At 41.4% G+C, this 16,823-nt stretch overlaps 1 protein-coding gene across 7 annotated transcripts in view; it reads right to left on the bottom strand.

Moving 5' to 3' along the window:
- DMTN (dematin actin binding protein) overlaps positions 1-12,746 on the bottom strand; it is a 1,900,252-nt gene extending 1,887,506 nt beyond the window's left edge. For 4 of the 7 annotated variants that reach the window (XM_044082937.1, XM_044082938.1, XM_044082940.1 and 1 more), the window contains exons 1-2: positions 12,480-12,740; positions 12,077-12,189 (exon numbers count right to left, since the gene is read on the bottom strand). The gene's annotated coding sequence lies outside the window, so the exon portion shown is untranslated. Of the gene's footprint in view, positions 1-12,076; positions 12,190-12,479 lie in introns of all 7 variants that reach the window. The other 3 variants (XM_044082942.1, XM_044082943.1, XM_044082941.1) reach the window with 2 other exon arrangements.
- Between the last annotated feature and the right edge of the window lie 4,077 nt (positions 12,747-16,823).

Genomic DNA, 16,823 nt, shown 5'->3' with positions numbered 1-16,823 from the left:
GATAGGAGACTTCGGCACCAGCGATCTACTAGAACAGCTACTGTTATGGTAGGGATAGGAGACTCTGGCACCAGCGATCTATTAGAACAGATACTGTTATGGTAGGGATGGAAGACTCCGGCACCTGTGATCCATCAGAACAGCTACTGTTATGGTAGGAATGGGAGAGTCCTGCACCACAGATCTATCAGAACAGCTATTGGTATGGTAGGAATGGGAGACTCTAGCACCAGCGATCTATTAGAACAGCTAATGTTATGGTAGGGATGGGAGAGTCCTGCACCAGAGATCTATTAGAACAGCTACTGTTATGGTAGGAATGGGAGACTCCTGCACCAGAGATCTATCAGAACAGCTACTGTTATGGTAGGAATGGGAGACTCCTGCACCAGAGATCTATCAGAACAGCTACTGTTATGGTAGGAATGGGAGAGTCCTGCACCAGAGATCTATTAGAACAGCTACTGTTATGGTAGGAATGGGAGAGTCCTGCACCAGTGATCTATCTGAACAGCTACTGTTATGGTAGGGATGGGAGACTCCTGCACCAGAGATCTATCACAACAGCTACTGTTATGGTAGGAATGGGAGAGTCCTGCACCAGAGATCTATTAGAACAGCTACTGTTATGGTAGGAATGGGAGAGCCCTGCACCAGAGATCTATTAGAACAGCTACTGTTATGGTAGGAATGGGAGAGTCCTGCACCAGTGATCTATCTGAACAGCTACTGTTATGGTAGGGATGGGAGACTCCTGCACCAGAGATCTATCAGAACAGCTACTGTTATTGTTGGAATGGGAGAGTCCTGCACCAGAGATCTATTAGAATAGCTACTGTTATGGTAGGAATGGGAGAGTCCTGCACCAGTGATCTATCTGAACAGCTACTGTTATGGTAGGGATGGGAGACTCCTGCACCAGAGATCTATCAGAACAGCTACTGTTATGGTAGGGATGGGAGAGTCCTGCACCAGAGATCTATTAGAACAGCTACTGTTATGGTAGGAATGGGAGAGTCCTGCACCAGAGATCTATTAGAACAGCTACTGTTATTGTAGGAATGGGAGAGTTCTGCACCAGTGATCTATCTGAACAGCTACTGTTATGGTAGGGATGGGAGACTCCTGCACCAGAGATCTATCAGAACAACTACTGTTATTGTTGGAATGGGAGAGTCCTGCACCAGAGATCTATTAGAACAGCTACTATTATGGTAGGAATGGGAGAGTCCTGCACCAGAGACCTATTAGAACAGCTACTGTTATGGTAGGAATGGGAGAGTCCAGCACCAGAGATCTATCAGAACAGCTACTGTTATGGTAGGGATGGGAGACTCCGGCACCAGTGATCTATCAGAACAGCTACTGTTATGGTAGGAATGGGAGAGTCCTGCACCAGAGATCTATCAAAACAGCTACTGTTATGGTAGGAATGGGAGACTCTGGCACCAGCGATCTATTAGAACAGCTACTGCTATAGTAGGAATGGGAGAGTCCTGCACCAGAGATCTATTAGAACAGCTACTGTTATGGTAAGGATGGGAGAGTCCTGCACCAGAGATCTATTAGAACAGCTACTGTTATGGTAGGAATGGGAGAGTCCTGCACCAGAGATCTATTAGAACAGCTACTGTTATGGTAGGGATGGGAGAGTACTGCACCAGAGATCTATCAGAACTGCTACTGTTATGGTAGGGATGGGAGACTCCTGCACCAGCGATCTATTAGTACAGCTACTGTTTTGGTAAGGATTGGAGACTCTGGTACCAGTGATCATTTGCAACAGCTATTGTTATGGTAAACTTAGTTACACAACTCTACTAAGCTCAGGCATAAATCACTGTTGCAATAGTCTAAGCTCTATGGACAGATTACCATAACTTAAAGGAAAAAAGGGAGGATGCATGTAAATGAGCAATCCAGAAGCCCCTGCAGAATGGTCCTAGCAAAGCCTGTTCTTGATGTGAAGAAGGAATTCAATTTGTAGTGCTTTTTAAAAGCATGTACAGGGGACCATACTGCTGTCTCTAGAATGTTCCTAGAGTCCACCCCTTTCTAGACAGCCACTAAAGAAGTCAAAGCCCTTCTGGAATGGGCTGTAACCCTGTCAGAAACTGCCTTGGTATTGCAAGTATAAATAAAGGCAATAGTATGAGACAATCACTTCAAAATGGCCTGTTTTGGCACAGGTTGTCCTTTTCTCTTACCTTCATTGGAAACAAACAGGTGATCTGCCTTCGTGAAAGTCTGAGTTTTGTCTAGGTATCTAGGGTGTGAAGAATGGGAGGGAGGGAGGGCTACTGCAACTTCTATGCATCAGTCACCAGAGTTGTGGATGAAGGCAAGGTGGTTCATACAGTCTGTCTTGATCTGGGCAAGGCCTTTGATACCATTCCCCACTCAGGAATCATAGAAAAACTCACTAAGCTAGGCATCAACCCCTATATCACTAGGTGGGTTGCAAACTGGCTCACAGGTAGAACTACCAGTGTGAAAGTAGCTGACTCCAAGTCAGACTGCCGATCAATCACGAATGGAGTCCCACAGGGTTCGGTCCTGGGTCCTCTCCTGTTTGTTATCTACTTCTCTGAAGTCCAGGTCAACACGAAGGGACTCTGGCTGACAAAGTTTGCAGACAGTTGCAAGTTGGGAGCTATTATTAACTCCCCAAGTGATGTTGATATCCTACAGAAAGGCCTCACTGAGACCAACGACTGGTGTCAGAACCATGGCCTTAAGCTCAATGTCAAAAAAATGTGACATCCCCTTTGGGAAAAACCCAGTTCTCATGAATTACCACATCAATGGTAGTCCACTTAACACAGAAAGCATCATAAGAGATCTGGGAACACAGGTTGACAGCAACCCCTCTTTTGACCACCACATTGCCACTGTGGTCAGAAAGTCCTTCTATGTGGCATATCTCATTACTAAGGGTTTTGCATCCAGGAAGAAAGAGGACATTGTCTCCCTCTACTCCTCCCTCAGTAGGCCAATCATTGAGTACAGTGCCCCATTTGGCATGTACCTCACTAGACACCTGCAACAACTGGAGAGGCCGCAAAAGCACCTCACAAAGAGGATCCTAGACCTTAAACATTTGTCCTATATGGAAAGACAAAAAAAACCTCCAACTATTCTCTGTCTCATATCGCCTACTTAGAGGCAATCTCTTCTTGACTTACAAAGCCATGTCTGACCCAGCTCTGTTAGAAATGCTACATCTAAAGAAATCCCAATCCCTCCACACCACACGCTCCAGAGACATCAACCTCATTACCACAATCAACAGAACATGCTGGAGGAACAGATTCATAACCCAGAGACTGCCAGTGCTATGAAATAGACTTCCCATATATGTCAAGCAGAGCACCTCACTGGCCCTCTTCAAGAGAAATCTTGATGAGTGGATGAGAAATAGAAAATTCACACCAGGGATCACTCCAGTGGCTTTACTCGACAGAGGCACTGGGAACTAAGGTCAGGTGGAATGATGCCAGGGTAATCATATGGCTAGGCTTGTAAAGGCTCCAGGGCCATTTGCCTAGTACACACCTATGAACAGTGATCTATTAGAATACCTGCTGTTATGGTAAATTTAGTTACACAACTCTGCTATGTTCAGACATAGATCACTGTTGCAGTAGTCTAAGCTACATTGGTAGATTACCATAGCTTAGCGAAGAAAAAAGGGGGAGGCCAATAAATGAACATTCCAGAAGCCCCTGGAGTATGGTCCTTGCAAAGCCTGCTCTGGAACTGGGGAAGGAATCCAGTTTGTAGTGCTTTGGAAAAGTCTGTACAGAGAACCACGCTGCTGCCTCTAGAATGCTTCTAGAGTCCACTCCTTTCCAGAAAGCCACCAAAGAAGCCAAAGCCCTTGTTGAATGAGCTCTAACCCTGCTAGGAATTACCTTGTTATGCCAAGTATAACAAAAGGCAGTAGCATAAGGGAACCATTTTGAAATGGCCCATTTTGACACATGATGTCTTTCCACTTACCTTCATAGGAGACTAACAGATGGTCAGCTTTCCTGAATGTTTGCGTTCTGTCAAGCTATCTAGACTGTAAAGAATCCTTTCTCCCTTGCTTTTAGGTTCAGAAAAGAAAACTAGAAAATTAATCTGTCAAAGTAAACTGTGAAACCACTTTAAACATAATAGTAGGACTTGCTTTAAAAGAAACCTTGTTCATGTTTAAGGCAAGGTAGGGCTGACTCGCCATAAGAGCCTGTAACTCATTCTCCAAGCAGATACAGCAATGAGTAACAGTCTTCCAAGTTAAGGGCTTCAATTCAACCTGATGAGATAGTTCAAATGGAGACAGTATAAACTGCAGAAACACTACATTCAGATTCCAAGAAGGAGACACCTGTTTCCTGGGTGGTCAAGTATGTAAGATGTTCATAGGTTGGTACTAGGCTATCAGTCCTAGGGCCTATATAAGCCTAGCCATACCAATTCCCTGGATATTTCTTCCCACAATATTTACTTCCCTGTACCCCTGTCTAGCAGGGCAACTGACCTGATCCCCGGGGTGAATTTCCTATCTCCCATCCAATCATCAAGGTTCCTTTTGAAGAGGGCCAAGGAGGCACTCTGTTTGACATGTATGGGCAGTCAATTCCAGAGTATGGGGAGTCTCTGGGTCAGGAACCTATCCCTCCGGCATGTTTTGCTCATAGTGATTACAAGGTTTAGATCCCTGGAGCGTGTGGCTCTGAGGGATTGGGATTTCTTTAAGTGTCTTTCCAAAACTCTTTAACTTGAACATTGTTAGACACCTGGGAAGTCCAAGGAGAGACAAGCAGAAATGGCCAACAAATGTAGAGGAATATGAAAGGCCATGTGACAGCAACTCACCTAGATAACAAGAGTACCAGAGGCAGTTGGACCTGAAGAGCATTCTGGTTCTTTGATTATAACCAACTAGAAAATATTTTCCACTTGCACATATGTGGTTTTCTAGTAACAGTTTCTCTCATCATCTTCAATACCTGCTGCACACACTCAGAAAAAAGGGACCTAAAAGCTATCAAAATTCTGTCATACATGCAGTTAGTTGAGTTTCCAGATTGGGGTGCATCAAACTCCCTCTAAATTGGGTAAGTAAATCTAGTCTGGTAATTGCACTTGGCCAGATTGAAACAGAAGAAGGAAGCCACCACTGCAATTTTTGGGAAGCCCTTCTGGATCTTTAGAAGAATCCTGGATATGAGCTGAAAGAGTAGAAAAGATTACAAGAACATCCCCATCAACGTGAAGGAGAAAGCATCTGTATTCCAGGCCTGTTTGCAAGGAATCTTACAGAAGAATTTCTTAAGTTGTCTGCTGTGAAGGGTGGCAAACAGATCTACTTGAGGTGTTCTCTACAGTTGGATCAAATCTTGTAACACTCCATGATGAAGTTTCCATTTGTGGGGGATTTGTCCTGACCCAGCTAAGCTCGTCTGCAATGAAGTGTAGCCTGAAAAGTCAAACGGAGCAGAGTTGCTTGCTGTCTCCCTGACTATCACAGCAAGTCTGCAAAGAGAGTAAGATCTGGTAAAACATAACTGTGCTGTTGTCTGTATACACCTGCAGAGGTCCTGAGGAACCAGAGTCATACCTCTCAACCTCTTACAGCAAAAAATCTGGACAAAGCCTAAAATGATGGGGGGACAAACAGGGACAGATTTTAAATATTGGTCTTGCAAACTTAGAAAGTTGATAACACAACAAAAATATAAGGCGAAAATCTGTACAGTTAAGAGGTATGCCAGAGATAATTCATGAGCTTCAAAGCATTGATAACTGCCAATCTCTCTCTGACACTTATGTGCTTCAGTTTGTCTACAGGATCCCACAGCACTTGCACTTTTACCCCTTTGACACCACTCCTCACTTCAGATCTGAAGCTTCTTTGGTGACTGACTAGAGGAGGATGAAAGGGAGAATTGGAGACTAGGACTGCAAGCTTAATGATCTACCCACCATCCAATTTCATGAATCCCACAACTGGACAAAGGGTGCAGATGCAGAGTCCAGACTGATCTGAGGTATCATTGTGTTTTTCTCAGGTGTAGTCTGGTCAGGGAAACATGAGAATCATCGAAGCCATGTATCCCAGGATCCTGTGAAAACCCTTGCTGATGCATGGTCTTGACTCGGGAAACTCAGGAAGATATCTAATTTGTCAGGAAGCAGAAGAAAGGGTCTTCTTAAGGCAGAGTCCAACAAGCATCGCAGGGAAATCATTCTGTGAGAAGGGACAGTGGAAGACTTCTGAAACTTGATTTGAAAACCCAGATTGAGTAAACATTCCAAAACAGTTAAAGATTCTTGACAGCTTGAAAAAAGTCTTCAAAGATAAATCAATCTTTCAAATATGGAAAAATGTGAATGCTAGGCATTTTGTGAATACCTTTGGTACAGTAGAAAGTCAAAAGGGTAAAACAGAGAACCAATAATATAATCCAGAAGCAGCAAATTGTGAGAAACACCTGCAATGCTGGCAGTGGGAATCCAGCTTTATCATGAAAGCTGGAGTGGGGATCAGAGGTGCAAGAGGCTGAAGATATAACATCTTAAAATTCTTAAAATGCCTCCAGGATCCTCCTGTTTTGGGAACTAGAAAAATGACTGAATAAACACTTCTGCCTAGGAGATTAAGGGACACTGGCTCTATGGCTCCCTGAGACATCATGTGTTGCAGGATGGGAGATAATACAGACATGTGGTACCCTGCACAAGAGGGATTCCCCTGGAAAGGATCGAGGGATTGCTACTGCCAACTGTAATTCCACTAGATTACCTTTCAGAACCAAGCTGTCTGAAACTATCTGATGTCACAAGGGAAGCTCTCAGTGACATGGAAAGGTTGCCTGTGGTGGTTGTTGGTGGTGGTGGGTTAGTTGTGATGACTGAGAGGATTGTCCTTAACATTTAGAGGTTTTTAATTTGTTTTTAGAGCATCCTTTTTAAAACCCATTTGCCAGTTCCTTGCTGTTTAAATTTTTAAATTTCTTATAGGAAAAGGGAGCTGAGTAGAAGGGTAAATTACTATTTGCTCTAAAAAAGAGAGGGGTAAAAGTTTGTGTCACAGCTTTAATCAGTTCTGCCGTTTCTTCAAAATTCTTAACACCTCAAATACAGAAGGGCCAAACAGAGCCTCTTTAATGGAAATTTAAAATCTCAGATTAATCATCATCACCATGAGGAAGATTTTGAGAATGAAGCCAAAGTACATCTCCTCAAAACTGATGTAGAAGCAGCAGTTCTGGTGGAAAAATCAATAACATCAGAGAAACACCTTAAATATACTTATTTACATGACAAACAGCTGCCGCCAAAGCCTGTAATATATTTTTTTATATCAGAACACCTTAAATGTTAGTTACATGACAAATAGCCGTCACCAAGGCATTGAGTGAATTCTTTACATCAGAACACCTTAAATATGCTTTGTTACATGACAAATAGCTGTTATCAAAGCAGTTAATTAATTCTTTACATGAGAATACCTTAAATATGCTTAGTTACATGACAAACAGCTGCCGCCAAAGCCTTTAATGAATTGTTTATATCAGAACACCTTAAATGTTAGTTACATGACAAATAGCTATCACCAAGGCATTGAGTGAATTCTTTGTATCAGAACACCTTAAATATGCTTAGCTACATACCAAACAGCTGTCACCAAAGCATTTAATGAATTCTTTGCATCAGAAGAAGAAAGGTTAACCATCAACTTCTGTGTGTTCTCAAAGGATAATAATATAAACTTCAACTTACGAGTTTGACAGTTTAATATTCTGAAAGTTTGTTTATTTATTTGACATTGGTTTAACTGGGTTAGTCCATCTGAGCCAATGGCCCATTATCAGTGGAGACCCGAAGAGAAAAGCTCCAGCAATACAAACAAAAAGATAACACAGTAGGCAATAAACAAAACCCAAGAAAAACAGTGCAGCAATACAACATAAGCAAAAATTACACATGCAGTAATCAGGTGAAACGAATAACTATAATAAAAATAAAACAAAATGAAGTAAATACAACTAGTGCATTTAAGTATTTACAAATATGACATATCTTTTCCAAGTAGCATAAAGAAAGGAGAATGCAGATTATTTAGGATTTAGGCAAGGACAGGCTTTTGAGTTGAGAAAGTAGTGCCTGACTTAAGTTTTAAAGCATTCTGGAACTAGTGGTGCTATGAATGTGAGGTTGTAGCTTATTACCCACAAGGGACACAGTGTTTATAGAGGAGTTTACCATATGTTTTGTTGGGTTTACAGATGTCTAGAAGGTGCTGGTCAGAACTACGAAGAGACCGGGTTGGGGTATAAGGGGATACTAAAGTAGAGAGTGATGGGCAGGCTAGCGGTTTGTTGAGTAGAGAGTGTGTCAGCTGCAGGTGGGCAAATAGTAAGAGCTGGAGGAATTCTAGCCATTGAAGCTGTTTTAGAGCAATGTAAAGATGGGATTTATAAGGTTAGTTACTAGCGAATCTAGCTATGTTATTGTAAGTTTGTTCTAATTTGGTGAGAAGGTTTGACTGGAGATGAGTTACGACAGGGGAGGTGTAAAGGAGACATGGAAGGAGATAGGCTTGGCAAGGGTGGGTTTGGAGTTGGGAGCATGACATTTCTTATTCCTGTAGAGAAGACCCAGTTTCATATTAGTTTTTTTTGATACAGTGTTGGATATGGATGTCAAATATGAGTTGGTCTTCAATTTATTGTACCCAGTAACTTAGTGTGAGGCTCAGCTTTGATGAGAGTGTTATCTAGTGAAGAAATTGTAAAGGTGGATTTAATGTGGGGGAAGAGTTTTTGGGGAGAAATAATAGGAGCTTAGTTTTTTTGGGGTTGAGTATAAGTCGATGCTTTCTGAGCCATGTTTCCACAGATGAGAAGACGTTTTGGGTGATGGAAAGAAGTTTAGAGATGTAACCACAAGACAGTAGAGTCACTGGCGTACTGTATGAGGGAGGGAGTGTTACAGGAGGAGTGAAGATGTTGAATAGGAGGGAGCCAAGGACTGAGCCTTGAGGGGCACCAGTTTGGATACACTGGACAGACATCTGACAGACTGCAACCTATTTGATAGCTTGAGAACCAGTGAATAGTAGAGGGGGAGAGATTAAGATCAGTAAGCTTAGTAAGTAGCTTGGAATAGGAGACAGTATCGAAAGCTTTAGAGAGGTCAAGAAAGAGGTAAGACACAAGTAGGATTTTGTCCCTGGCTTCAGCAACAGTGTGAGTAAAGGACAGGAGGGGCAGTGGAGGTGCTGTGGTGTGGCCTAAAGCCATGCTGAGTGAGGGTCAGAAGATTTTCATTAATACAGTGATTTAAAAGTGGATTGTGAATACATTTTGAGGATTTTGTATAGAGGAGATAGGATGGCAATGGGTCTGTAGTTAGAGGGCTCAGTGGAGTTACCTCCTTTGTGAAGTAGGATGGTGTAGAAAGATTTCCAGATGTCAGACACAGTAGAATCCTGGATAGATCTATATTAGGATAGAGACAGGATAGGCTATGGAATGAGCAGAGAGTTTAAGAAAGCGAGGAAGGAGGTTATTGGTAGAGGGAGAACAAGGTTTCAGTTTTAGTAGAAGTGACTTGATGTAGGCTGTGGAGATGGGGTTAAGAGAGAAAGGGGTTGTATTACATGTGTAGGGAGTGGTGTGAGGGTGGTTATGGCTTTGGGAGGGTTGGTTAAGTTTCTGAACAGATTTGATGAAGAGGGTATTAAGTACAGTGCAGTGAATTATTAGGGTATGGTTAAGGGTGGTAGGTTGATCTGGATTTAAGATTTTATTGACGGTATGCCATAATTTTTTGGGGTTAGACTTTTGGGAGAACTGGGGATTATAAACGTGAATTTTCTTGTCCTTGTTAATTGCTGTTTTTTGCTAGATTTCGTAGTTCTTTATATTTTTTAGGAATGTACCAATTTAGTTTTTAGTCATTTTTTCCAATTTTTGTCTCTTTCTTTCATGAGAGATAGGGTGTTTTTGGTGAGCCTCACATTTCTATCACATTTTTAAGAGGAGCTAGAGAGTCAAGTGTATCAAGAAAAATGCGATTAAACTGTAGAACAACTTAATTAACAGGGAGGTACTTAAGGAAGCCCCAGTTTATGGAAGTAAGCCTGTTACTGAAGGTTTCAGGATTGAAAGAAGAAAGCTTGCGACACTCTTTAAAATGGTAGAATTTAGGTATTTGGGAACAGTAATGCTGGACTTGGATAGGGAGTTGGGCAGGGCTCTAGGGTCATGATATAGGGTGGGGTCAGAGGTAAGAATCCAGTCCAAGGTGGTATCTTGGGTATTGTTGTTGTTGTTGAAGTGGGTAGGAGTTGTGATAAGTTGATGGACGCTGTTGTAGGTTGATTTGAAGGGAGGGAGGAGAGGTAGAGGATAGTTTTTGCCAGTCGATATTTACATCGCCTAGTAGTAACATCTCATAAGGGATATTAATAGAAATCCATGCTAGAATAGATTCGAGGATGGGAATGTTGTTTCCATGTGGGATATAGACAGAGGTAATGGCAAATTTCTTGTGGGGGGTTGAAGTGACAGTTTAGATGCGATAGTTCAGCTGGTTGAACATTAGGCAATGATATTGGTGGGGGATAGGTTAAGGCGTTCAGAATACATAAATGTAGCACCTCCACCTTTTTTGGTGGTTCTATCTTGGTGATAGATGTTGTAGCAGGAGTAGTATTTCAGTGTTAGAAATATGTGTTTTTAGCCAAGTTTCAGGTAGGGCCAGGATGTGTGGTGATTGGTGAGTGATCCAGGAGTGTAGTTCTGTAACTTTATTAGGTAGATTTTGTACATTAATAGCAAAGATAAAGAGATGTTTAGTGAGATAGGTGTTTGTTGTGATTGGGCTAGATGGGGCTGGGTTGGAGAGGATGTCGTTAGATGATAGTAAATTGTTAGAAAAAGGGGAAGGTTTATTTCCATAAAGGTAAAGCCAGTGGGTTTGCATTTAGATTTGAGGGATGTGATAGAGACAAAGAAATGTTTTATTTTGATGAGATGTGTGAAGGAGGAAGAGTTAAAGAGAGAAGGGACAAATTAGGAAGGGCAGGGAGGGTTCCTTGTGGAGTATAGAAGTGTAGGTTGGGGATGAATGTGAAAAATTAAGGTTTGTATGATAGGAGGCAAGTAAAGAAAGGTACATAAGCAGGACTGATGGGAGGTAGAGGGACGGCATGGTTTGAAATAAGATAATGACAGTAGAAGGATGACAGAGCTAGGTAAACGTGTGTGGGGAAGAGGTTATTTACTAAGGAGGAGAGGGTTGAGAAATAAGATGAAAATGATGAAGAGAAAATATTAAGGAGAGATTAATTTACAAGGTAGAGAGGAGTGAGCATTAGTAGATTAAGGGAAGGTAGAGTCAAAGGCTGGAGATATGCGAAGATGCTGTGAGTGTGGGGAAGATAATGAGAGGGAGGGGGATGAGAGAGTGGGGTTGTGGTGTGGGTAGGTATAAACAGTAATTGATATATTAGTGGAAATATGGAAGGAATAGGAAGCTATTTGGAGAGGAGTGGTAGGACATTTACAGGGGACAGCTGTGATTGGATAAGTAGGGAGAGTGGGAGGGGTAGGAAACGAGGAGTAGCCAGTATAAATGAAATGAAATGAAAGTGGGGGTGGGTGGAAATGGGGGTAAGGTAGATGAACTGAGCGGGTTAGTCCGGAAATGGCAGTCACCACAAAAAAAAATCAGCAAGCCAGAAAGGAAACCGCAAGGAGCACACAGTGAGAGTCAGCAGGTAAGTAGAAGAGGTGGGCGGTGTAGTCAGAGAGGGAAGAGATGTTATAGCGCGGTATATACAGGCATTCGGAGTAAGATAAAAACAGTTAAAAGGAAACCACAAACAGAAAACAAAAGAGTACAGCTAACTAAGAGAGTTGGCACTAGGGTAGTGACTAACTTATTGATAGCACAGAGAATCAAAGAGGCAAGGTTTTTATAAAAGAGGTAAGAGTTTGAGGGGTCTCAGTGGTATGCAGGTAGCCTTCACAGTAGACAAAGCAAGACTAATTTGTGGTACAAGCTTGGAACATACCTTAGTTTAAACTGGCTATGCAGTAGAGCACAGGCCTTATTCCAGGAGCTGTAGCAGTATCTGTAAAGAAGGTAGAAGCAGTCTGGAAGGGAAGACACTTTGGCTCTTACAACCTATGGAAAGAGAAGGGGAGAGAGTGTGCTGAGTGTAAAAGCTAGGGAAAAACAAAAACAGAGGTACTATAAGTAACTACTGATAACTGCTAGAGAGGAGTTGGTTGAGATAAAATATGAAAATAAATCAATAAATAAAAACACACGTTATTAGTTTTACAGATTAGAGCAGTAGAAATGTGAGACAGAAGTTCAGTGACTTACTTCCACTATAGCACTTTCACATAAAAATGGTAATCAACTAGTCATGATGTCTTAGTATAAAACAACTATTACAATAAAAAACTTACATAGGGGAGACTAAGAGGTGTTTTGTACTGTGTTTTACTCCTTGAAGGCTTTGGCCGAGACGTCAGAGTTTTAATCTGGAACACTGGTGGTCATCTTTTTTGCTAACAAGGCAAAAGTTTTCTTCATTGTTGCAGTTGATGGTTTATTACAATAAAAATGTCTGCTGTAGTTCTAGTAGTACACTTGTGCCGTTTTGTAGTTGAAATAATCCAAGTAATTGAGATATGAGAATATAGCTAAATAGAACTTGTATACTTTAACATTCACTGCAGCTAGAATAACTCTTAAATTGTACAAGCCAGGTTAAGCACTTATAACAATTGGCAGTCTCATGGTGACTGAACCTAGAATTAAAAAAACAATGAGTGAGCTAACTTTCACATCCACAAAGCTGCTATTAAAAAGAGTTAAAGTACTAGAGCACATTTTATTTCCCAGCGTATCCATTGCATTCCCATCATTGTCATACGGAACAGGGATAGCAGTAGTAAGGATTAGAAAACAGGTACTGTGTGTGTCTGGGGTACATTTTATAACCCGTCAAACTTTTTGGGAGCAGGAGGCTGACCATCAGGTACGCTAAAAGCAGTGAGAAAAACATTTGCAAAGGCAGACAATGACGGAAGAATAGCCACAGGTTTAGACATCGCTAAATGTAACAAATAATAATATATTTTCTGTGCCATACAATTTTACTCTGCTTCTATTAAAAAAAAAAAAAACACTTTCATCCCAGATAAAATGCCAGTAAAAGAAATCCCTTTGGGGGAAATATGACATATTTTAGAATCATAATGCTCTACTTGGGAAGAAATTCCTGAAGCACAATCACCCCCTAAAAGTTCTGCTCTTCAGACTAAAATTCCATGTCTTAAAGAGAAGGAACGCTTTTCCTTTTCTTGCATGCAGAATCAAAAGGTAATGAAAAATCATGAAATTCCTTGGCAAATCCAAGTAAGTCAGCCCTGTCCACAGAAACAAACAGAAAGGGAATAGTGGAATGGTTTTTTTCAGTAAGCACACTGTCCCTGAAAAATGACTGACTTTTAGTAGGTATATTAACCCCAGCACTGACATCCTTTTTCCAGCCAAGTGAAGAACCTTGACCTGCCCTGTCCTCTGACATTGACAAAAGTGTCTCTCCCTTGCCCACCAAGGGCTTCACAGGATATGGCTAAGCCGCAGTTTTTGATAGCTGAAATGGTTACACTATGGAGACTGGGGGTGGGGCAATCTGAACAGCAAGTGGCAACCAGTGGCTGAGGCAGAAAAGCTGACCAACACCCAAAGACTCCTTGACACTTTTCTTCTGTTTGCAAGCAGAGGAAGGTATACCTTAGAAAACCAAAGTCTGCTCCATAATTAAGCCAAGGAAAAGACACTGAAAGTGTGCAGTACAGCCTAAACAAGTTGATAAATCGTAAGATAGAAAATAAGTGGTCCTGAGGTAAGTAAACCACCAATAGTCCCCCACAAGCACAATGTCCTGCTCCAAACACAAACACTGAAGTACAAAATAAAATTTTAGTCAAAATAAAAACTTCTTTTCACAGAAAGTTCACACTAGCATTTACAAAAAATAAAAAAGTAGTGACAGTCCCACAAGTAGGGCTGTGCTCAGTGTTGCACAAAACATCACTTTTCCTAGCAAACACTGCATTGTCAAACACCAGCAGTGCTGCATATAGCAATCTTATAAACACAAACAATGATGAACATAACAATCTTACACAGCCAGTGCAGGACATAACAGTAGTAAACATAAACAGTGCACAGGGCAGTTTTAAACACAAGAGTTGCTGCACACAAATGTTGCACACAAGCATTACTGTACACAGCAGTATTACAGAAAATAGACAAGTGTTATACAAGCAGTGTTGTGCATAGCAGTCTTACACAGAAGCTGTGCTGCACACAACAGCACTATAAACACAAGCAATTCTGTACATATTGTGTAGACAGAAGCAGTGCTGTGTGCACAGAAGTGCTACAAGTAGTGTTGTGCACAGCAGTGTTAAACATGTATGCAGTGCTGCACAAAGCAGTGTTACATACACAAGCAGGGTGCTATTCAGTAGTGTTAGGCAGAGTGTGTTACAAGCAGTACTTTACACAGCAGTGTTAAACATGTATGCAGTGCTACACAAACAGTGTTTTACACACACAAGCAGAGAGTTTCAGATATGAATGGTGCACAACACAGCAGTGTTACGAACATGGGCATTGGTGTACACAGCAGTGTTACAAACAAGAGCAGTACTGCACACAGCAGTGTTATGGGTATGAGTGGTGGTGTACACCCAGTCACACAGTGTTAAACATGTACAGAGTGCTGTACAAAGCATCATTACATACACAAGCAGGGCTGTACTCAGCAGTGTTAAACATGTATGCAGTGCTGCACAAAGCAGTGTTACATACACTAGTGTTGTATACAGCAGTGTGTTAAACATGTATAAAGTGCTACACAGTGCAGTGTTACATACACAAGCAGGGATGTACTCAGCAGTGTTAGACATGGTATCGGACACAGCAGTGCTATTGTCATGAATGGTGCCAAATACAACAGTGTTATTGGCATGAGCAATGTTATACACAGCAGTATTACATGCACAAGTGGTTGTATACACAGCAGTGTTATGAGCACGATGAAAAAGCAGTTTATTGTGTTTATGTTTACTTACTGTATAGTGCAGTGATCGTAATGGAGAAATTTCACATAAAGCCCAAGAGAATGAAATCACAGTGAAATCAAACAGTGCAGATTTGTATAGAACACAAGGTAGACAAAACATGACACCACAATAAAATCCAACATCCAGCGTTTTGTATAGCATGAAGTGTAGAAACATAAGATGAAGTAATGTGTGACAAGCAAAGAACGATATTGCAGATAAGTCATTAAGAAACACAAAGGCAGAATATACAATGAGCACAAACTCTACTAGTAGACAGAGGACATGGTTTGAACAGTACACACAATACCTACAAGTAAAAGCAGAGGCTGCTATGCATTTCACAACAAGGAGTGCTTTACACACTGTGTGTGCAGAATCAAAAAAATTCTTATTTCATCAGCTGTTTTGAATGATAAAAGAAATCTGGATGCATACAGATAATTGCACTATAACACAAACTGTGAGCAGAATTTGCACTGATTTGCCTTTAAATTGTTAGCTAGGTTAAACCTGCTAGGCACAGGTGCCTTTTTCAGGGGTGAGCTGTCAGCACTTTCTTGTTAAGTAACTTGCTCAGAGTCACAAAACAGGCTGATGGAATCCACTCCATATCTACAGAATAAATCTCATTAGCAGAAGACAACCTTAACCCTATTCTTTAAGATGCCATGAAGGCAAACATGCCTATGTAATTAATCTTGAAAGTAGCAGTAAGCTTTTGGGTTTTTACTAAGCTTGAGTAAGATACTTCTCAAGCTAACCCTCCACCCATGGAAGCAGCATCCCAAAAAATGGCACACAAACCAACCAAGTCCAGGAAAGCCACACGATAGCAATCTTAAAATAAACAAACAAAAAAAACAATCTTGTAGCTATTATGGTGGCATTACAATGAGACAGTGGCAACGGGTAGTGCAGTTTCCTCCTAGATAGCTCTACAACCAAGGACTGAGATGTGCTTTGCAAAAACGTCTCCATTTTCAGGGAGCCATTGGGAATCCTATATGTATTTGAATAATGTGACACATTCACTCAGCAAATCATATTCCTTTGAATAATGAACTACTGAAATCGTTCAAAAATACATGAAGCTAAGCAACTTAAACCTCAGACCTTTCATTGTCTACGCTGGACACCATATGAAGCTAAGCAGCTTAAACCTCAGACCTTTCGTTGTCTAGGCTGGACACCATATGAAGCTAAGCAGCTTAAACCTCAGACCTTTCGTTGTCTACGCTGGACACCATATGAAGCTAAGCAGCTTAAAACTCAGACCTTTCGTTGTCTACGCTGGATACCATATGAAGCTAAGCAGCTTAAACCTCAGACCTTTCGTTGTCTACGCTGGACACCATATGAAGCTAAGCAGCTTAAACCTCAGACCTTTCGTTGTCTACGCTGGACACCATATGAAGCTAAGCAGCTTAAACCTCAGACTTTTCGTTGTCTACGCTGGACACCATATGAAGCTAAGCAGCTTAAACCTCAGACCTTTCGTTGTCTACGCTGGACACCATATGAAGCTAAGCAGCTTAAACCTCAGACCTTTCGTTGTCTATGCCGGACACCATATGATGCTAAGCAGCTTAAACCTCAGACCTTTCGTTGTCTACGCTGGACACCATATGAAGCTACCAGCTTAAACCTCAGACCTTTCATTATCTA

Source organism: Protopterus annectens, chromosome 9.part0, assembly GCF_019279795.1.
Source record: "Protopterus annectens isolate FY-2018-M chromosome 9.part0, PAN1.0, whole genome shotgun sequence".
Lineage (NCBI taxonomy): Eukaryota > Metazoa > Chordata > Ceratodontiformes > Protopteridae > Protopterus > Protopterus annectens.
This window is presented reverse-complemented; position numbering and strand designations above follow the sequence as displayed.